The sequence below is a fragment of the Anas acuta genome, chromosome 3 (assembly GCF_963932015.1).
Source record: "Anas acuta chromosome 3, bAnaAcu1.1, whole genome shotgun sequence".
Lineage (NCBI taxonomy): Eukaryota > Metazoa > Chordata > Aves > Anseriformes > Anatidae > Anas > Anas acuta.
Window position 1 is genome coordinate 10,274,298 of NC_088981.1, and position 12,214 is coordinate 10,286,511.

At 40.4% G+C, this 12,214-nt stretch overlaps 1 long non-coding RNA gene across 1 annotated transcript; it reads right to left on the reverse strand.

Annotated features, from left to right (window-relative positions):
- Positions 1–6,898: 6,898 nt before the first annotated feature.
- On the reverse strand, positions 6,899–11,701 carry LOC137852951 (uncharacterized). The gene is made up of 4 exons (XR_011094087.1): positions 11,473–11,701; positions 10,778–10,935; positions 8,129–8,224; positions 6,899–7,396 (listed from the first exon to the last, which is right to left on the reverse strand). It is a non-coding gene; the product is annotated as an uncharacterized lncRNA (long non-coding RNA).
- Positions 11,702–12,214: the final 513 nt, after the last annotated feature.

Sequence of the window (12,214 nt, forward strand, 5' to 3'; positions counted from 1 at the left end):
TCAGCAGGACACCACGATTCCTCACACCAGAGTTAAACTGTAACCTCTGAACAACACCGGGGTACACACAGATCACAGCTCATACAGATCACAGAGAGAACACCTGCACATCCTCCCTCAGGATCAGGGCTGGCCCTCTACACTTCTAGATGCCAGAGCCACCTTCTTGCTCTGAGCCTTGCTCAGCCACGGAGGAGTTCAATCGGGATTAAGCAGCAAGAACTGGAAAATCTTAGAGCTGCCAGATCTCTGTCAGTGTTTGCTTGCTTCTCGAGGAATCAGACTGGCTACATTTATAAGTGTACTGAAAAATTATGTCTAGTTTGAAAGCAAACAGTACACACACACAAAAAAAAAAGCACCGGTTAGTATCGTTCTTCCTACTGCTGTGGTTCATTTCCAGAGCTACAGCCTCTGGAGCCAGCTGGGGACCTACCTATTAGGAGCACTTCAATCACAAAAATGCAAATGAGCTCAACAAAATGCAAAGCACCCATGAAGAGAGATAAAGAACCACAGGTGGGAGTGTGGCAACACCATGCTGCTGTTCTCTAAGGAAAGGAAACCCCACGGGTAAAAGCACAGCTTGGCTACTGTAAGCATGCCCCAAAAGTCCCATCCCATAGCGTTCAGTACAGCAGAAACACCTGAAAGAAGCCTCTCATGTCCAGCCGGCCTGTAATAATTCGCCCTGTCTATTGTGTTGATCCACTTAGAACAGGGAATACTATTTTGGATTGATCCAGAAGCTGCTGAATCTAACAGCACCAGGATGATCTGAACAGGTATTGACTGATTTGTGTCAGCACCCTGTTACACTGAAACTTACTATGGCAGGATTCATCCATTCATTTTTCCTGTTTGGGAGGTTACGTCTGTATGTGTCTAGATTTCTATTGTATTTCAGCTACATACCCTACAGTAAATAATCTTAATGATCAAATGACAGGCTTCATCTCTCTCTGAGCAGAGTTCATCTGATTTATTAAAGTGACACCAGACATTTACTCAAGGAGTAAACAGAACTGACATTATAGGATGATCTCTGAGGGGAACACTCCAGGGTAAATACTGAGGAGAAGTAGTGGCTATGTGTTCTGTTCCTTTGTATTTCTTGGCTAATTCTTTATTCCCTTCTTTTTAATCTCCCTGTTAGTATTACAACATTATTTGTGATCTTTAGGCAACAGCCTCTGAAAGCGAGCCCACAAAACATGGTCAGCCTTTACAGAAAAGCAAGAATTACTTTAATCTGGACAGAAATCTGGAGAAGCCCAGGCACTTCTCGTCTGCAATACGGTCTTCTCAGGGAAACTGAATACCAACTCCATCGTGGGGTTCCCCACCTTGACATGCAGGAGTCATTAAGCTCTGGCCAAACCTCTTCACCTCATCTCTAGTGACACTACTTGACAACAGCAGTGCTGGCCTTCACCCCCAGGCCCCAGAAACATCATCCACGTTTACCTTTTCTCATTAGGATCATGGGTTTGTAGCTGTTAAAAAAAGCAAAGGGAAACAGAAGAAAAGAAAGAAGAGGAACAAAGCATCTGCACGAGGATAACACTGGAAGATTTATCTTAAGTGCAGTGTGTTCTCTTACAACATACTGATACAAAGTGGATTGGAATGGTTCGACCCAGCCAACTCGTCCCTTCTGTGAATGGCAGTACGAAGCTGATTTGCTCACTTTGGGCAGCCAATTAAATTAACTATTAGATAACTGTTCTGTCATTTGCACAGCAGAAAAGCACATCCTTCGAGCTTAGGGTAACACAATAGCCTGTTTCAAGACATGGCTCTGGTGACCATCCATCCTCACCTGTGTCAGTGCAGAAAACAAACCTCCCCAACGTACCAGAAGGAGAAACACTTCCAGTGCTCAGACTTCTGCAACCAAAATCAGCAGAACAGGAACGGGGTTACTGTCATTTTTTAAATCACAACTGAAAGCCCAGTGCCATAACATGCATCTGAAGAGCAGAAACAAAACGTCAGCAGAGTGCCACTAAGGGCTTCTCCACAGCTCTCAGCGGGACACAGAAGTCCTCTGACGGTCTGGTGGCTGCTAGGGAGAAGACATCCCCTCAGAGGACGAAACAACATCCACTGACATGACAGAAGGCCAGGTTAGGCAAGCAGCAGTAACACCTGCAAGGCAACTCTAGGTGGTCTACCAGCAAGCAAGCATTACCTGCTCTCACACCTTTTTCTGACAGATGTTTTGACAGTCCTTGAACAAAGCTGAAGCAGGGCCAAACAGCTCTCATTCCCTCAAAAAGAAAGCACTTCTAATTTGTGCACAGTAAAGGAGAGGTGTTGTAATGTGCACCACTCAGATTACAGAAATTAAGAAGCGCAGCGTAAATGAGACATGTATCACTAAGTAAAACCCATGCCTTGGCTACACCAGCCAACACAATGATAAACCCTGGATTACCTTGCTTGAAGTCTCTCATTAAAACAAAAGTTTAGAATTGCTTTGCCACAATCCCAGTAACAGTGAAGCTGCCATTGCAGAAAGGCCACCTCTGGCACAAACCATCATTTCCTCCCCCCTCACATCTAAGCCCAGTCCCTCTCATCCTCCCCTCGGGCAACTGTGTGGCTCCCAGTACAAGGGAACACAGTAAGAATGCTTTCTTCTGCTGTGGGTGTAAGGAGATGCCTTGTCCTTGAGACTAGAAGGTCTGGGCTTCTCAAGCACTGCTTTTAAGCTAAAACTTGGTTAAAATGCTGCAGAAAAACTATTTAAAACGGTTCATCTGCAAACACTGCCTCACATGTGAGGGTCCACATCTGTGACTGGCATAATTCGACATAATGCTCCTTCAGTCAGCAGCCAGAGGAGCAGAACTTACGGCTTCAAACTTAAGAGGCCTTTCTACCATAACCACCGAAGACAGCTGGAAAATTATATTTAGCTACAACCAGCCATTTAACCTGGCATTGTCATGAAAAATGTCTGTTTCCTTGGCTCATCCGTCATCAAAGCATAATAAACTTGTAATCAAAATGATATCACTTCTACTGTTGCTGCCAATCTTGCCTTAATGGATTTAATTTAGTAAAATTTGAAGAAAAAAAAAGTTTCCATGTGCCTGCTGCAGACAGCAATAGCAACAATGGCTTCATAGGGACTGTGGAAAAAACAACAATCAATTCCCCAGTGGCAAAGTGTTCTGCCAACTGGATGTTGCTAGGGCACTGCAGGGCTGGGGGGACTTATCTGCACAGGACAGAGCTGAACCTACCTGCCCTTTCAAGGAAATGGAGCCAAAAGAGTTAATCTTTCTTTTTTTCCCATTGGATTTTCTCTGCAATACATGCCACTGGCTGGAATCCAAGCCCAGGAGGGTTGTTTGCTGTAGTATCAGGAGGGTTTGTGGGGAGAGTTAGGAGGGTTAGGCCTCTGCACCTGTAGGTAACATTGCAACATCTCACTTTGTAACACTGATGAGATGGCAAACTGATATTTATTCCCCTTTGGCTATTTGCCTCCTTCAGAAATTTTGTTCTTTAATTTTCCCTTTCTTCCAATCACTCAGGATGATGGGCCCAAACTGAAGTTTTAGGCCTTTTCAACAAGCTTGACAAGTCCAATGGCTTCTTCTACTACATGAAAATAGCACCCACTACAAGAGAAAGCTTCATGAAGCTCTGCATTCAAGGCATGCGCTCCAGAGCTAAGATACAGAGTGACTTTGAAAGCTCCGGTAGCAAAACCTGTGCTGAAGTCACTGAGAACTCTGCTTGGGTCCTGATGGCAAGTGTGGTAAAATGGTATTTTCAGCACCTACAGACAGGTTTCTACCAGTGTTAGTCCTGGTGCCTCCATCACAGAGCAAAGCCAAGAATAGGAAAGATTGTAATAAATCAAATTTCACTCCAATGCGAGCAAGAGTGGCTTCCTATTTAAATTAAACCAGGACTATGACACATGAACAAATGGCTTTAAGTTGCTCATGGGTACCTTTTGACTTGAAATTAGAAAGAGGTTATTATACCAACAACTTCAATACAGAAATACAACTCTGTAACAGCTTTCTTGGGGCCAACAAGCCTAACTAGCTTTAAGGATGTTGACGAGATTTTTTTTTTTTTTTTTAACAATCTTAACGATTTTTTTAGCAGAGGACTTAATGTCATGTCCTATTATTCCTTTCATTTTTACACTGATGCTCCTCCTGCATTACTCAGAAGTGTTTTAGGAGGCAGCACAGGCATAGACACATTGTTTATGAAGAAAAACAGAAGGGAGGAACTGAGGCAGGGTTCAAAAAAAACACCTTTTTCCTCAGTGGATGTGTATAATAATCTGTTTTCCCTCTTAAAAAATAAAAAATGAAAAATGAAAAAAGAGCTAAAGACTTTGGCAACTAGTATTCATTCTCTACTGGATTTCTTCTGGGAGCTGAGCATTTTGCACTCACACTCTGAGGTGCAAACAGGGAATTCATCTTGGGACCCAGGCAGTGTAATATTATACCAATGGGTTGATTCAGGAGCAAAACCTTCAAAGAGACTCACACCGCTGAAATTCTGGAGAGAAAAAAGGAATGACCAATGTGCAAGTAACTACATGTGTCAATGGGCTGTGACTGAAGCTAAAGGACTTGACTTTGCATTCCTCCTAAATTCAGGGGGGAAACTGGGGCCGGAGGGGTGAATCACCAGAAGTTTTGTTCAAGGAATGTAAAACAGAACACAGAGTCTATTGCCCCCACTGGGATTTCACGACCACTTAATACTGGTTATTTCACTAGAGCCAAAGCAGAATCAAACCTCAGGTCTAAGGAAGCCCTTAAATAAGTCTTTACTAATGTCATATTATTTTAATGGTGTAAATCCACAGGAGTCAGTAGGGCTATCCAAGATTTACAGAGATAAACGTAAGCAAGATTCAACACTTAAAAGGTAAGTTTCTTAGACCTATGACATGTTCATTTGCTAGTCTAAGCAGAGGCATAAAAATCATCAGTGGACAGATGCTAAGCAGAGAGTAACAGTGAGAATCAGATCTTGCCTCAAAAAGCTTTCCAAATTGATGTATAAAGAAAAGTACATGTTTGGGGCTACTGATCCGTGCTGGTGAAAACCAGCATCATTCCAGTACCGGAGGAACATCCACTTTTGCTGGCCAAGGCTGTAGCCCTTGATTATCTTTTCCTTCCTACAGGGAGGGACACAGCTCTAATCTGGATGGGGCACTGCACAGATGTGCTCACCTCAAACAACACCGTGCCAGCTAGGACTGATAGGCATGAACCAGGGAAGACAAGTCAACACATGCTTAGCCTTTCTGGTAAATCTGCATCACTTCATTCCCAAAGAAGAGCAAATCACCCTTTGGAGTCCACAGAGGAAGGCTTATTTCAGCAACTGAGGTCCTTTTTTCCAGCCTGCAGTTGAGAAATGCTGCCTTTTTCCAGTCAATATTTGCAATATATCAGGAACCTGAGGGGGAAGAATAAGGACCTGATCTGCTTCTTGCTTACGCCAGGATAAATTAGAAACAAACCCATCAGTGTTAACGGCCTTCTATGAGTATAAAACAGGTGTAAGTGAGAGAAGAAACAGGTCTATAAACTCAACTGAATTTAAAAATCAATGTATTATTTTTTCAATCATGCAAAGATTAGATTACATTACATATATACACACACATATACAGTTTTTAAAGCCTCTCCAAGAAATCAGAGAGAAACTAAGCAGGGCATATGGAAATTTAACTGTTTGCTCATAAAAAGCTGCTAAAATCTGCCAAAGTTAAAAGACACTGTGCAGTCTACTATACAGCCTTGTTAAAAAGAAATAAATTTAAAAAGCTGCATTTTTAACTACGACTACCTGATGGGTGGAGCAGAAGCTTTAGTTGTCTTAGATAAGCAATATTTCTGTAGTATTAAATAAAGAGTTTGGTGGGAGTTGGATTTTTTTTTTCTTTTTTTTGTCCCTGAACGTCAGGATCGGATTTCTACGGCTTTAAAAAAAAAAAAAAAAAAAAAAAAAAAAGCGCTTCTCGGCGCTGCCTCAGGATTGTTTGATGCTCCTTTGCTGCCACCAAGTGGAAAAGAATCATTACGGCTAAAATTTTCACGAGGAGCCAAAGCACATGTACCAAAGGCCTCGGCTGGCTGCGCTTTCCTTTCCCGCTCTCCTTTCCCCATTTTTACCTCAGCCTCCCCCGGGCTGCCTGAGGGGAGGGAAGCGGCGCCCGCCGCCATCTTGGCCACGCTGCCGCCTCCGTCGAAGGCAACTGCGAGCACATGCTGGGGAAACAGGCACCGGTAAATATAAAAAGAGGAGCGGGGAGGAGCGGGGACGTAATAAGCACACGCTATCTCCACAAAACATCTCGAATGAAAGCCATAAGGAAGGGCCTGCTAAGCATACAATGTTTCCTCCCTAACAGTCCCTCATTTCACGTACTCACAGAATTGCTTTCCTCCGCTGGGTGACACACAGACGCTTTGTGGGTATAAAAGGCGTAAAGGGGAGTAAATCCTCCTTTTTTCCTGTAGAGGAACTGAAGGACAGGGCGACAAGCACCAGAAAGCAAACAGCGCCTCCCACCTGTGCTGCCGTGAGGTAACGCCTGGCCGCCATTTTAGGTCCCGGGCTGGGGGCTGACTGACCACAACATGGCGGCGAGGGGGACATCCCTCAGGGGGCCCTGCACTGGGGACAGGGTGTGTGGGGCACATGGAAATGGCCTCCCTCGAGCGCTGTGGTGATTGCTCAACTGGGAATTTGTTACACTAATAGGAAAAAAAAAAAAAGTGCTGGTTCTTTTTTTTCAGTGAACCATTTAATCTGCCTGTTGTGTTTGCCTGAACCATGCACGATACACCTATGTATTTAAACAAGATAGCTGATGGCAAAGCAGATACCACTGGGGATTATATTCCATGAAAGATAAAATCTGTCTATAGTATTACAACACTGATGAGTCAGCTTCTTTTTGTTGAGATAGGTGAAGAGGAGTAAGGAAGAAACTTGTTTTATTGCTTTATGTACAGATGGGTAGTTTGTGTCTAGGACTGCAGCCCCTGCTGGAGGGGCCTGGTGGAGAGAGCTCAGAGACATTTCTGTGCAGGTGCTACAAAGGAATCAAAGTGTATGTTGGTTTCAAGGGATATATACACTGTTCACCTTTCCTTTTAATTTAAACTAATTTAACGTACTATAAGATGTTTTCTCTGTTTTAATAGATCTTGTTTTTGTTGCAATTACCGTCATTTAGGTAATACCACACAGATGTGCCCAAGGAACCCAAACTTGTGAGAAGTCCTGAAGAATTTCTGGCAGTATTTCTTTCATTCAAAGCTAAGAGACAGGAGAGACACCCAGTTGAATTATGTTGAAAGCAGACATAGGAAAAGCAGACGAAAGACTGAAAAAGAGATGAAATGGCCTTTAATCACAAAGGTAATTAAACAAAAGGATTTGCACACTGTTGTGGTGTAATCAAACTGAAAAATGTCTGCCTCTTTAATGTATACAAATAAGCTAACCTACTAAAAGTCTCAGATTCACTAAAAGTGGAAAAATGGCCAACTTCTAAGCTTATGGTTATCTGGTTCATTTTCCAGATGTCTTCCAAAACCTAAATTTTAAGATGCATTCTTCAGTTACGTCACAAAGAAATGCTCAGATAGCTTTAGAACATGGGGCCAACAGATGTGTTAACACACACAGTGCCAGCAAAGACACTCCAGTTAACACCAGCTGAGAATCAGCTCTTTTTTGTTTTATGTTGGTTGGTCTTCAGCTTAGATGCTTGAATAGAGGAAATCATTGCTAATCTTTGCCAGCTGAACTAGTAGCCACTGAGGTTTCTGAGGCCAGCAGTCTATCCAGTACAGGCCTTGTCTTAAATGACTTTGAACCTCAAATTCTTTTTGGACAGAGATGAATTTACCACTGTGCATTAACTTAAGGCTTGGCTCAGTTATATTTTGGCTTTTTGCTCACAGACTGAAAGTTCCATGAGGTCAGAAGACTACAGTTCAGAAGTCACTGTAGCTAATGGCAAAATCTAGCCTCTTTGCCTTTTGAAAACCTGTGCAAACAAATCTGAGGGCAAAATCTGGTCCTTACTTTTTATCTGCTAGTACAACCTCACCTGGATAGCAGGAGGCAAAAAGAAAAACTTTTTCCAAGCTTGTTGTGTTCTTGTTAAACTTTTAAGTGGGTCAAATCACAATCTGGGCAGTTTGTCCTGGTTTCAGGAGGAAAAAAAAAATCACCATAAGGAATCTAGAAATCACTATAAGGAATCTAGAAATATTCACCTATGCCCAGAAAATGACTCATCTGCCAAAATTCCTTTGTGTAATCCTGTATTTAAGGGATGAGGTTGATTTCTTAGTCTTTAGTGACCTCAGTGTCTTGTAAAAGAGTGCCTGTAAAAATGAAAAGCACAACCACCAAAAAAAATAAATTAAATGGACCAGAGTTCAGTCTCCATTTTACCAGCTCAAACCTGGATTGGCTTCACAGTCTTTTTTAAAAAAAATCTTGTCTTTTTTTTTTTTTAATCTTTTTTTTTTTTAAAAAAAAAAAAAAAGTCTAACAACAGTAAAGTTTCTTTTTGTTATTTTTCAAGTTGTGACAGAATACTCATGTTTCAGATTTTTATTACATTTATCATAGGTAAACTTTGAAAAGAAGTACACTTTCACTGGAGTTATATCTTAGGAAGGCGACGTGTGAATGAATTTCATTTAGTTAAATTGATACGAACTCCACTGTGATCTTAATGTAAATTAAACAGATGCATAGGAAAGCATCATTTGTCTACGTGATTTCTTTTTGAAATCTGAATAAAGCTACATTAACACAATGCTGTTGCATAGTTGTTCAAGATCTGCAGTTCTGCAAATACAGGATGTTACAGAGCCCTGTCGTTATCTGAGATAAATTGGAATTTAACTGTAGAGCCCATATTCTTCTCAAAGCTGTTTGTGGCCTCAAAACTGTGCTGGGGGCTCATTAATGCCAATGACCATACATGGGAAAGCTGGAACACATGCAAATTTAGAGCCAATTTCTACTATGTCATTTTCTGAGGTTTCTCTAGAGCCCTAATCTGGATAGATTTTCACTGGGATAACTTTTCTCTTTAACCTCCTGACAATTTTATTTTATTTTTTTACCTCAAGGAAATAAAGTTACAGCCTGGAGAAAAACACAGAAGTTTTAGCTAACATTGGCAATGCAACCTATATTTAAATAACCACGTTTTTGAGCATAACTGTAAGAGTAACTGTTCAACCTTTCCAGGAAAAAAAATGAAAAAAAGAAAAAAAAAAAAAGGCACACAAAACAGCCATGACAGAGACCAAACAATACAAATAGCTTAAAGCTGGCTCAATTATGTAAGTCTGGGAACAGGTCATTTTAATACAGAGTTGAGGCACTCTGTGTAAGTAGGAGTGGTAAGCCCTCTACATAATAAAAGACAAACAAAGCTTAACAAACTCTGTCTCTTCATCAAGGAAGCAGCCTTTAACTAACAGACAAACTTCACTGGAAATCAGAGACTTTAAATTAACTAGATTTTAGTGCTGTTTTTGCTATACAATACATATAGACATGCATACCTTCATAAAACCAAATTCAGTTCTTTTTTGCTGGAGTTTTACTGCTTTGGCTCTAACTAAATTGAGTTGAGGTGACTTAAAGGAATAGAGCTATGATGTTACACACAATCACCAACAGTAGCATTTCATTAATAATACACACTTTTGATTCTGATACACGCTGAGAGACCTGTTTGCCATTCAGGAGATGCGTAACATGCAGGTGGATGTGTACTGTGTACATACACAGACAGCAGCACCTCGTGAGATTTACTGCCTTGAGGAAATGTTCTCTCCATGGAAACATTGCACGAGAAAACATGTTTGGTCTTGTGTGTGAGTTGGGGAGTAGGTTTGTTAGCCCAGGGCAACAAATTTAAAAGATTGTTTATGCTGTCCAGCTTAATGACGTTTGTTACTAGGCATCTCTCCTTCTCACCTTTTAATAATAGGGACAGTAACTTTGTGCCTTCAAACAACAATAAATTTGTTCCCACAAGGCCAAAACCACTGAAATGATGAAGAAAAAATAAACATTCTAGAAGACAGAAGAAAATAAAATCTGAAACATCTTCATGAAAACGATCATTCATATCAAATGAGAGGATATCAAATACTACTGCTTTCCAGGCAAGTTTACTTGTGTAACTCAGCAACTGCTTATTTACTTTAACAGACTGTGCTGGTAAAACACTGCTAAAATTTGCCCTTAGAGTTGCTACTTTATCAGAGTTCATTTGAAAGCCCAGCTAGACTCTATTTCTTTTTCTGCCTATTCTGAATCATTGTTGTGCAAGATGTTTCACGAATTTCAGGTGATCCTTACCTTGGAAGTGATTTTGTTGATGTACCCTACAGATAGCCACTCTAGGTACCTTAGAAATCAAGATTGTCTTGGTGTAAAGCTGGAACAGAGTGAGACCCATTTTCTATAACTTAATATAGGCTTTAAATTCCTCCATGGAATGTGTCCACACTAGACAGAGAAGAAGCCTCTTGGCAATACTGAATTATCATACTGAATTGCTTCCATCCATTTGCTGGGACTGCCAAATTGAAATGATGCATTTCAAGGCAACCCTACACTGAAAAGTAAAAGATAGCCTCTTAAATGTTCCATTTATAAAGCTTTTTATTCACAGTCAAATTTAGTATCCCCTCTGAAATATATCACTTTACAAAATTGATACCTTGCCATTACAAGATTTCCACGCCATATTCACTCAGCTTAGTAGTAAAAACAAGCCTTCTCTCTTTTCCCTTTGGTACAGCTGATGAAAACTGAGCCATTCAAGGTCTGCTTCTTAGATCACCAGCACTAAGTATTCCATAGGTCTGTAATCTTCTCCTAATGGGAAGGTTAAAAGTCAGCAAAAAGGCAAGTTATTAGGTCTATCAGTAAAATATTACGAACAAATCATATTGGAAAGCAGAAGTGGAAAAAAAGACAAACACAAAAGACAAAGCTGAGGATGGTAAGAGTGATCTGCAAGACAAAAGCATTCATATAGATACTCTGGAACTCAATGCAAGGTATTATCACTCAAAGCAAACAAGCAAAAAGAAAAATGATGGTGTCACACTGCAGAACCTTAATGCATTTTTTTCCTAATACGTGACAGCTAATTCTAAAATGACAAATCACATTATTTACTTTATATATTCTTTCCTTTAAATTGCTGTAGCCTAACTTTTTTTTTTTAATCACTGCCAATTAAACTTTTAAGAAATGTGCATGTGCAGGTTTTTTTTTTAACAAATGCCCATTTTCAGATCTGTACATTATGACAAAGGCATAACCTGTCCACATTTGGGCTGCAACCAATTTAAATTATTTTGTCTCTAAATTGGAAAGTATCTTTGGCTTTAAGTTTGCCAGACTTACTTTGCTGAAGAAGCAGAACATCTCTGCAAAGTCTTATGGTCACTTCTCCAATTATATTCTGATTTGGATATCACTAAAATGTTCAGCTGAAGTTAATTTTTTTCCAACTTCCAATTTACATAAACATGGTGTGCTGTTGTTCCCTTACACCTCAGCTCTCTAAAGCAGCTGGTCAGCAGCTGACAGAAACCTTCATCCAGGTGAACCACAACTCTTCTGGGATTGCAGAACCAAATCCTCATCAACCCCCGGCCCATGATATTTACTATGAAAACCAAGATTTTTCTTTACATTTGTAATGGTCCCAGCCCCACAGTTTAAAGAATAGAATTTGGTCTCCCTCTTAATTCCAAGGAAATTCTTAATCCTGAAGAATTCAGAAACTTAAGAATTTAGTTTATTTGTGTAGTTAAGTTTCCAAGGTAATTTGATCCTTCTTCAGCTTTTATCATTCCAGATAACTATGTTCTGAGGAGATTTCCAATGAAACTGTAACATTAATACTTTTTGACAAGGCTTTATGCTAGTATTGATTTTTACGACCAGGAGAAATTAGGATGACATAAAACATTCGCTCTTGAGGATGTAGTTCTCCAATAATAAAAATACTGAAGGAATAGAAATGAACACCGGTGATATGTTGACTTCCCAATTCATGACAAACGTTTATAACAATGGGAATTAAATTTCTAGTAAGATTCCTCGTTTGTTTGTAGTCGCCGTAAGCTGTTTTACTGTCTTC